Here is a 10,797-nt window from a genome sequence, read left to right on the forward strand (position 1 = left end):
AGGCGAGGGGGAGGAACGGGGCTAGGATTCAATGTGGGGAGGGAGAGAGAGCCACGGCAACCTTATCCACCTCGGAGGCGTCGCGGATGGACGACGCGTGGCAACGCACGACCATGGCTGCGGGATGCCTCCCACGACCCGTGCCTCATGTACAGAGGAGGGAGATGAGTGGGGGGAGGTGGGCTGGGCCTTCCCTTTTGCTAGATGGGCCATAGTGCCAGTAGATTAGGTCCTCTTCTTCCTCTTTCTCTTTTCTCTTTTCTTTAAATTTCTACCAATGATTTCTATTTAGCCGCTATAGCAAATGAATTTAGTTAAGCTTGAAATTTGGCACAAAATTCAAGCACAATATTTTGGAGTGGCACATAAATTTTTGAGTCATTTGGAAACTCATAAATATTTATTTGTTTTGAAAAGGTTACGTTTGTTGCAGTTGGACCACTTTATATTTTACTAGAGACTAACCGAAGAGCCAAATGAAGTTGGATTCAACATGACTGATGATCATGCAAAAATATACTAAAATTTGAACATTTTAGTTTTCATGTTTGACAAAATTTAGATTTTTGACTTTAAACTCGGTTTTGAATTTGAATTGTGATTTGGATCAAGCGAAGATTAGCAACAGTAAGAGTGATGACCTGGCATCGTTAGCAGAGGTTACTGTAGCTTAATTACCCAGGCGTCACATCATGCTTCCTCCATCCCAATTCAAACATTGGTTTTTGTGGAAGTTAATTCTTCACAAACTTTAACCGATGAATATCTATATGTACAATGCTAAGTATATAGAATATCTATATGTACAATGCTAAGTATATACGATGTGAAAATGTATTTCATGATGAACCCGATGGTATTGATTTTTCTCTATTTGTACCCTCTATCTCTACACAGGTGGGGAAATCATTTTTTAAAAATTTTAGGTGATTTTCTCTTTTCTTTTGTATGCACCCAATGACTTTTTTAGGGCCATACACCCAATGACTAAGTTGACTAAGTTTGTTTTGTGAGACAAGCCCAATTACCTTTTTTTTACAAATAGCCCAATGACCGAGTTGGGGCACCCCTATGTCTCGCCTTTACCGAGATGGGTAGGAACCCTCACTGAATGGGAGACCGAGATGGGCCGGCCCAGGAGCGCGGGAGGCCACAACCTCCTTTTTCTAAAAAATAAATGTTTTCTGTTTCTTTTTTGCTTTTGTTTTTTAATTTTTTTTATACTTTAAAATATTCAAAATATATATGTAACAAAAGACTCTATAAAAACATTTGGAAAATTTTGACCAAGCATTTGAAATATGTTAAATGTGTGTAGAAAAAAATATTTATCATGTATACGAAGAATGTATAATTTTTTTGATCATGTACTAAAAAAATGTTAATCAAACATTTGAATTTTTTTGAACAAGTATTTGGAAAATGTTAACTGTGTATTGAAAAAATGTTGACCATGTATTAAAAAATGATGAATTTTTATTAGGTAGATAGAAATGATAACTAAGCATTTGAAATAATATGGATTAAGTATTTTCAAAATGGTGATGAAGCATTTGAAAAATGTTAAATGTTTATAGAAAAAATGTTAACCATGTATCTTCTCTACTCCTATAAAAACCCGAGTTGGTGGTGATGGTGTGCCTGCCATCCCTCAATTATGGCCATCGGATCTAAATCCAACGCTAGCTGGGCAATCGGTGGCAATTTTGCAAAAAACCACCCGCCACTCCTCCTCTGTTTGCAGATGACTCCTTGTATCTCCTGTTCAGTCCATCTCCCCCCTGCCTCATCTGTCCATCTGAGAGAAAAAAAGGGAGGCCGTGGAACGATCTGGAGAGGTGTCGCGCTGCTGTTGGTGTCGGCGCTATCCACCCCAACACTCATGCCCCACCGCCGACCACCACCATGACGCCCCACCTCCTCGCCGTCTCCTCCGTGGCTCCGTCCCCTTCCCAATCTTCCCAACGTCGATCTTGGCAAGTACGCGGCCGAGTGCCAATGCCATCCTTGCCCCGACACCTCCGCTACCTCCTCTGTTTCTTTCAATAGCCTTACCGTCCACCCCCGTCCTCATAGTTGTCTCCTCCGCGCCGTCCCCGCCTCTTCCAACGCCATCCTCCGCAAGTAAGCCACCGGCTGCGCGCTGCTCATCCACGGCGGCGCCGCCACCACCTACTGCTATTCTCCCCTGATGCGCTACACGGCTTGTTCTGTTGTGATGGTTGAGGTGGAGGTGCTATGCTGGACTACTTCCTCTCCATCTCTAATCTCTTCCCGTCTACATTCTTTTATATACAACTTCTGGTCAGATCTCTAGCCGCCAGACCCTAACCAAGGATGGGAGTAGTGTGAGCGTATTTGCAATTTTGCTTGGCTGCCTGTAAACGCTCAACTCAATGCACTAGGAAGAATCAGATCTTTTTTTGCCGTAGTATCTGGGAATGTTTTGGGAATAGAACAAAAATTGATTGTTTCTTACTTTTCATTCCAGCAATTCTTCTGTACAAATAAGATATAACCACTGAGTTTACAATGACAGCCAAATAGGCTGCATTATTTAGATTAACATATAATGGTGAATTGGTTGTAGTTAAAAATGTAAAGTATTAGTTCCTTTGGGGCAGTTAAGTTTGATTAGATAATCTGATTTTACTGATAGATGGTAAAAAAAAGCATGTTTTTCTTTGTTTAATATTCACCCTGGTATCTCGGGTGCCTTTTAACCAGAATTTGGACACAGGATAATATTTGTCCTTTTCCACTTATTTTTTCAACAACGGGTGTTGATATATATGGTCAAGGTTTACTAGAATAGCACACTGATATATACCAACAATATGTAACTTGGGATTAAGTTTGGAGAAAATACAACACCTGGGTGGTCCAGGTAGCTTGTTAGTAGTTACCACTGTAATGTATTCGTTGCATAGCCTGAAGCTTTTTATTCTTTGGCATTCTGGTTTAGTGTTGATTACACTAGGAAATCAAGATGTCAATATACATAAAGGCATGATTTTCAAACTCTGCTGGCCTTTTAGGATTACGTTACATTGAAACAGAGGATAATGCCTGCCCTTGATATATTGTCTTCTCTCCTACGTGTTGTCTCCTAATTTTTGCTACCTATTCCAGCTTCGTATGGAACTTCACTGTACTTGATTCTGTGGTGGATCAGCTTGTTTTAGAAGAGTTGGTTAGACAGAAATTCTCCAAGCTAGGTTTGTTATATTTCCCTTTATATAAAATCGCATGACTTCGTCATGCATATGCACATATATACTTAGTATCAGCTCAAACTACACTTGGATTTTTTGTTTTCACCAAATCACTGAAATTTTTGAAAAACGATGATTTACATGGCAGGTCAAAAAGATATTCGATAAGCTTAGGAGTTTCCAGGAGAAACCCTTGGATTTAGGTGTGAAGCTGAAGAACTACAAGGTCAAGAAAGCAGCAGGTCTTACGCCCCAAACTGCAAGGGCTCGAAGTGGAGCCAGAGATGACGAGACCGAATTAGATTTTTGTGCATTATATGGTGTCTTGGCAGATTTAGATTCCTATTAAAAATGATACCATTTTGTTTATGTTGACTACTATTTCATGGTTGCAAGGCAACAACCGCTAGAACATATTCTGTAATTTAGCATGTTCAGCGCAGTCTGGTTGTGAGTAGATGTATTTTAGTTAAGGAATATGTGTGCTTGTGGGCACTTGCAGTTTAGCATTTCGTCAAATATTGCTCAGTTGTTCTCCTGTAGTTATTTGATTACTATTCGACCTACATCACTTGCAAATATTTATGTTGCTAATTTTCCTTTTTTTTGGTAGGTTCGACGAGAAGTCGGTATATGATCTAAATGTTTGGCTTAGAAGAAGGATATTATTGGTTGGAAACGTATGTTTGATTGTGCTAAATGTGTACCTATCAACTATATGACATCGATTTGATCAATGTCTAGGTACATTCTTGTGTTTTCTATATTTTGTGATTCCGCAACTATATGACATCGATTTGATCAATGTCTTGGAACATTCTTGTGTTTTTTTTATTCTTTTGTGATTCCGTAGCGTAGCACGGGCATCTTACTAGTATTAAAAAATGATTCAATTTTTTGACCATGTATATAAAAATGTGAATCGCGCGTTTGAAAAAAAATTGAACAATTATTTGTAAAATGTTGATCAAGCATTTGATAAATTTTAAATATGTATAGAAAAAATGTTGACCATGTATTAAAAAATGATTATTTTTTGATAATTTATATAAAAAACAGTTAATCAAGCATTTGAAAAAAATATTGAATAAGTATTTGAAAATTTTTAATCAAGCATTTGGAAAATGTTAAATGTGTATAGAAAATTTTTTGACCGTGTGTTAAAAAATTTAATATTGCATATTTGAAAATGTTAAGAAAGCTTTTGAAAAATGTTTGAATGTGTATAATAAATGTTGACCATGTATTAAAAAAATATTAAATTTGTATTGAAAAATGTCAAACGTTCATTGACATATACAAAGTAGAAATGAAAGCAAAAAAAGGAAAAAAGAAAAATATAAACTAAGGAAACAAATGAAAACCTGGGGAAGAAAAAAAAGAAAAGTAACAAGAGAAAACTAAAAAAAATCCAGAAAAAGCCGGCTATACTTGCTTCAACTAGGTCGCGTCCCCGCTACTTAACAGGAACACTTGGTGGTTGTGATGTTACCGCTTCGTTCGCTGTTCTGGAACCGCTTCAAAGGGGCGATCTGGAGGCGATTCTTGGCTGCTTCTCTCGACACCGACAACAACGTGGGTCCTCGTCCTCTCCGTCTGCCGCTCCGGCGGCGGGAGGGGGCGGGGACCCAGATAGTTTCTCTTTGGTGGGGAGATTGAATAGGCATAGTTTGTTTTCAGAGGTGCTGCATCAATGATGGAGACAGCGTCACGTTGAAATAATCTGCTTCTGCTCTTACCTCATCTCGGTGGCACTCTAATGTGTGGCGTTGAGGAGCAGGTGGCTCGGTGTTCAGATCAGATGAGATTTGTGTTTGATGGTCGGCACATGACACTCTCACGGGTGGCGTTGGTGTCGACCGTCTCGGTTGTGTTTGGTGTCTTGCAATGGGATAAGTGGATGGAGGCAAGCAGCAGCGTTCCTGTTCTTCGATCGCATCGGATGAAGTTGCTGACACTAGGATCTAGCGGACACGGGGAAGAACCCCAGCTGACGTGCTACAAAGCCTCGGTCCCGTCATTTGCGGCGGTCCGGTTCATCGGCTCGAAAAGCATCATTATATGCAAAGGTGCTCCTCCAGATCTGGGTATGACGGTAACTCCCTTCTTTCTTCAGCATTGCCTTGGTGGCGATGGAGGTCGATGGTGGGCGACGTTTCGGTGTGGCACAAGATTATGTCACAGTGAAATTTTAGTTTTGCTTCTTGCAGAATCTTTGATGCAATATTGCAAGACATCTACATATGTACTATTTGTAACCTGTTTGTTTAATCAAATATATGTGGGTTTTTTTTAAAAAAAGTTGGTGGGCGTGATAGATAGCTGCGCTCGTTGCCTTCCTGGAGTTCCAGCGTTCGACCCCTTGTTCTATCTTTTTTTTCTTCTGCTTTCCTTAAATGTGCGCGTAATGGGCCTGCCCGACAACTGTAGCCGCTTCAGGTCTCGCTGAAGGTGAGATATAGTCGCCGCGGAACGAGTTGCCCATTTGAGAGAAACGGCCCTGTGTGGATATTGGGCCAAAATGTAGCCCAGTGCACTGCGGCACACACCACAGTTTAGAATTCCTGCGTGGCTCTACGCTTTAATACCACATCGCTTGTCAAAGGTAGATTCAACATGTTTATAAGCTTTCCCACGCTGCAGGATAGCACAGCGTGTCAGCGTGGCAAGCGCTGACAGCAACTCTTAAACTGGAGTGCCTGAGGTAGAGACTGGGATCGGGAGAAATCTCTGTTGGCTTGGCCGACACCGACGCAGGGGCGTCTGAGGGTGCCGCCGGACCTTCCTGAAGGGCGTCGGGGCTACCCTTCCTCTTTCCTCGCCGTGTACCGGGGCAAACCCTTGGCAGCAGCATCGTCATCGCCGCGTCCCTTCTTAGAGGTGTTGTTGGGTACCGGCACTTTGGAGTCTCGGAGCTTGGTGGGCGATCTCCGGTGGACGCAGCGGTCACAAGGCTTCGTCGTTTTTCTCGATCCGCCGTTATCGGCATTTGTTTCTTTTCTTTTTTCTCTTTCCTTTCTTTTGGGCGTATTTGTGAAGCTTCGTGTCCGTGTTGGCGCGGGGTGGTGGTCGGTCTGGTGGCGAGCTCCGGAGTGCCTGAGGTGACGCGGGGGCCGGGGACCTTCCTGGAGGGCGTCGGGGCTACCCTTCCTCTTTCCTCGCCGTGTACCGGGGGAAACCCTTGGCAGCAGCATCGTCATCGCCGCGTCCCTTCTTAGAGGTGTTGTTGGGTACCAGCACTTCGGAGTCTCGGAGCTTGGTGGGCGATCTCCGGTGGACGCAGCGGTCACAAGGCTTCGTCGTTTTTGTCGATCCACCGTTATCGGCATTTGTTTCTTTTCTTTTTTCTCTTTCCTTTCTTTTGGGCGTATTTGTGCTGCTTCCGCCCTAGCCCCTATCGTCGGTTGTATCGGTTGGTTGCTTTGTAATACAAAGCGGGGGAAACCCGTTTTCTCAATTGACTGCACTTGTGTACTGCAGGCATCTTCTTTTACGAGGCGACAACGACTCGAATTAATGATCATAGTACTACTATCATACATGATACACCATGTGGTATCTGCACCTTAACCAAAAAAGGTACACCCTCGGTTCATATAAGTTTTTATAAATTGTGATGAGAAAAAAGGAACATGTATACACAAAAGGTTCACATAAATTTGGTTATTTCTAACAACAACAATCATTTCTATACTATATATAGGCAACGGGGAAATTCGGTCACCCTAGCCACCCCTAGCTACACTCCTGAATTTCGTGGGTAATTTCGTGAGGTGACGCGGGGGCCGGGGACCTTCCTGGAGGGCGTCGGGGCTACCCTTCCTCTTTCCTCGCCGTGTACCGGGGGAAACCCTTGGCAGCAGCATCGTCATCGCCGCGTCCCTTCTTAGAGGTGTTGTTGGGTACCAGCAGTACCGTGTTTTCTGGTAGAGAACCAAGAAAAGACATTCAAAATCTACTAGGAAATTAAACTTTAAATTAGGTGCATAAACTCTAAATTAAAAAATGCAAGTCCTAATTCATTTGGTTTTAAAGAAAACTTATCTGAAGTAAAGCAGTATAGTCTCTACATGACGAACAAGTAAGAAGGAATGGAAAGATAAATTTCCGAAATGAAGATAACAAAACAAACACTGAACAATTGAACAGTCACTTCAACCAACACTCGACTACTGATACTGAATCTTGGTACTGCACAAGCATCATCATTAACATGGTCTCAAGCAGTGAAGTTCCACAAAATTTACTGCAATCTTGGTACTGGAAATGTTTTACTCCTTCAATGAAGTTCCACAAATATCTTGGTACTTCAACCAACAAATGTACTCCAAATGTTTTACGGGAGTATGCTTGAGACCATTAGGAGTGCCACACGGCTCCAGCAATGTGTCCACCTAAAACACTTCAGAACATTTATTCAGGCGAGGTTAATAGGATGAACTGACTTGCAAACGTTTCAGAATTGGCTGCCAATGAGAGGAGGGTGATGAATTGACTTGCAACAAGTGCATGAAGTAAGATTTATACAGATTTACAGAGATTCAGATACAGTCATTGAGGTCTGCTTGGCCTAGGCTGCAGTGCATTCAGATTCAGTCATGGAATGGAGTGAGATGGAGATGGTGCCTCACCTCTGTATTTGGAGCTGCGGAGGATCTTGGAGATGACGATGCAGTCGACGAAGCTGTCGTCCACCGCCAGGACGAGCGGCGGCTACTGGACCGTCCTCGACATTGGGCAGCAGCAGAAGGGGATGAAGTTGCCCTGCACCTCCCTCCAGACGTTGCTGGCCTTGTTGCTGCTGATGAACAGGAGGCCGCGGAGCGCCCGGTGCACGCAGGAGCAATGAATCCGCTCCATCTGGCCGCCGCACTTGTGGGACGCCATGGAGCTCCAGATTAAAGCCCTGGCCAAGTTAAATGAGCTCCAGATTAAAGCCCTGGTCGGGCATGAGCAGCAGCAAGGGAGGGAGGGGGGATGTACCGCAGCTGCCGGCGTTGCAGGTCGAGCCGCCGCGCTTCGGATCCACCTGTCGGAAAGTAAAAATGGGGTCCTGAAGGGCCGACGACGAGAGGGACAATGGAGTGGCGGCGACGACACGAGAGGGAGAGGCAGAGCGACGCGGGCGAGGGAGAGGCGCCGGCAACACGGGCGACTGAGAGGCGCTGGCGACGAGTGCGAGGGAGAGGCGGCAGCGGCAGCGGCGAGCTAGGGATTCGACTGGGGCGAGCCAGAGAGTGGGTGAGTGAGCGAGAGAGAGAGTGGACGAGAGAGGTGGGAGGGTAGTTTAGGAAACAACCAAAAAATTGTACGTGACGAATTTTACACTGAAACGTATGGAACCTCCTCAAAGACTTATATTTAGGAACGGAAGGAGTATATATTAAAGTGTATACATATTAATTAAACATGGATCATACAAAAAAAATATTTTTTATACTTATTAGATACTAGTACAAATGCCCGTGCGTTGCACCGGGCAAAAAATGAAATGTAACCTGCTTCATGTGCCATTATGCAACATTTTTATAATCTAATTTTCGCAAACATCAGAAATGAGGTTACACTGAGTATTTTTTTTGTATGATGAAATTTGGAATAAGAAATAAGGCTACATGTGCACGGATCTTCTAAGACTGCTCTGCGGCAATGAACTGCACTTGTTGAAAGTCAGAAAAGAAACCAACGCCAGTCACCACAAAACTATGGGGGTGATAATGGAAGCCACCCCCCAACCAAATCTTTGGAATGTAATCCAGCCTAACAGCATCATCATGAAAGTTGCAAGTCCAGTTGCGGTAGAGAAATCACCCATGAAAGATGAGTGCTCGTTTGGACTGGGGAACTGCCAAAATGAATAAGGAACCATGAAAAGGTTAAAGGAGTACAAGGAAAGAAGAAAAACAAAAGCCGGAAAAAATTACCTGTGCCTTGAGCTTCGATTTCCATGTGACTTACACAAAATTGATTATAATGCCATATGCAACAACTAAGGTAGCAAGGCCCCTCACATATTTTGAAGAGATCAGAACTTTCATACTCTCTTTCATGCTAAGCTTAGGTTTGTTCTGTTGAAACAATGGCTATATTCACAACTGTGGTGATCTGAAAATGATTTAATCAAATCAACTTGAGCAAAAAGGGCTATCATTTGATAAGAAAGCTGACCAAAGATAAACTCAAAATTCCATATGGCAGGCACAATAATGACATGGACAAATAAAGGCATCACAAAGGTACCTCAAGGAATTAGAACTGAAAGGTAAGGCTTGCGGCCAGTGACCGGAAGTAGAATATGCTTAACTTGGGACAGAGCATTAATCACTAAAGCACTTCCAGATTCATTCACTTCAGCCCTCACTGGTTACAAAGCAAAGGCAAACAAATATCAAACAGTGGTCTCAGCTCAACCATCCATCGTACCTCTTCAAACATAATCAGAAGGATGTTCTTTGCAAGTTTGATTACGAATCACCACAAATTTCCCTGCTAAGAACAAAGTCAAGCATGGTGAACAATTCACTAACTTCGGTGCAGCAAAGGAAGGCCAATACATTGTCAGAAGCGCAACTACGCTTGGTCAGACACACAATCATTCAAACATCACATGAAAATATCAGCATCAGCAACCTGAAACCACTGCACCTCGCTCCAAGTCAAAGCGAAGTAACTAATCTTCAGTACACGTAGTGACAGCACAAAGAGACGACCAAGCAATCGACGTACAAATCTCAAGAAGACTTCAAGTCAGAGGCCGCCACCCACACGCCTCCGCAGGGAGCCCGGCCGGGGCCAGTGGACCATGGCCATAGGCACCACCGTCTGGGAGGAGCAGCGCTGGTGGCCGGTAGCACTGCCCCCGCGGTGCGTTCCGAAGGCCACGGCTGCGCCGTGGGCGCCGCCTCAATTGCGGGCTGGTGCGCTTAAGAACGAGCCTTGCCGGCCATGTGCCATCGCCTCGCGAGCGTCTTGGCCAAAAATATGAAACCTAATGCTATGCCCTGTTTAAAACTTTTTATAAAGTAAAAATATTTCAAAAAAATAGACATCACAATTTTCCATATGTATCACACACTAACGTTTAGACTTTGTAGTTTTTTCTACAAAGATTGACCACATATTCAATACCAGTTGGTGAAATAGGAACATATAGTTCTGCATTTCCACTCTACACAATGTTATTTCTCCAAAAACGAATCCATTTTTAGATATTTGTCATATTTCTGAACTTCAAATTGCTCATTGTTTGAAGTATTCAACAGTCTATACACAGTCAGGGCAAGATTGGACAGATGATACTAAAATTGCAAGGGTAAGAAGATGGACCAGACACCAGATTAGTGGACAACCATGGGATGACCTGCTAAAATCTGCTTATGTATAATTCAGAAGGGAGTCAGACTAATACATGATCAGTCAGCCTTAAATTCAGCATTCAAGGTAGTAACAATACCCTGATACTACAGATACGCTGATAGCAGAGCATGGTGCCCGTACCAAGTGGAACCAAACTTGTAGGCAAGTAAACCTAACACCATATCATAATATGAGCACGGTGTCTTTTACACTGTTATATTGTTCT

The 10,797-nt window shown here is 43.2% G+C and overlaps 2 long non-coding RNA genes across 3 annotated transcripts; both read right to left on the reverse strand.

Annotated features, from left to right (window-relative positions):
• Positions 1 to 6,812: 6,812 nt before the first annotated feature.
• LOC119291822 lies at positions 6,813 to 8,467 on the reverse strand. 2 transcript variants are annotated; one of them, XR_005142652.1, is made up of 3 exons: positions 8,199 to 8,467; positions 7,847 to 8,121; positions 6,813 to 7,138 (listed from the first exon to the last, which is right to left on the reverse strand). It is a non-coding gene; the product is annotated as an uncharacterized LOC119291822 (long non-coding RNA). The 2 variants fall into 2 exon arrangements; XR_005142653.1 differs by lacking the exon at positions 6,813 to 7,138 and adding an exon at positions 7,145 to 7,609.
• Positions 8,468 to 8,718: 251 nt separating this feature from the next.
• LOC119294056 lies at positions 8,719 to 10,754 on the reverse strand. Its single transcript, XR_005143315.1, has 3 exons — positions 9,456 to 10,754; positions 9,140 to 9,320; positions 8,719 to 9,060 (listed from the first exon to the last, which is right to left on the reverse strand). It is a non-coding gene; the product is annotated as an uncharacterized LOC119294056 (long non-coding RNA).
• Positions 10,755 to 10,797: the final 43 nt, after the last annotated feature.

The sequence above is a fragment of the Triticum dicoccoides genome, chromosome 4B (genome assembly GCF_002162155.2).
Source record: "Triticum dicoccoides isolate Atlit2015 ecotype Zavitan chromosome 4B, WEW_v2.0, whole genome shotgun sequence".
Lineage (NCBI taxonomy): Eukaryota > Viridiplantae > Streptophyta > Magnoliopsida > Poales > Poaceae > Triticum > Triticum dicoccoides.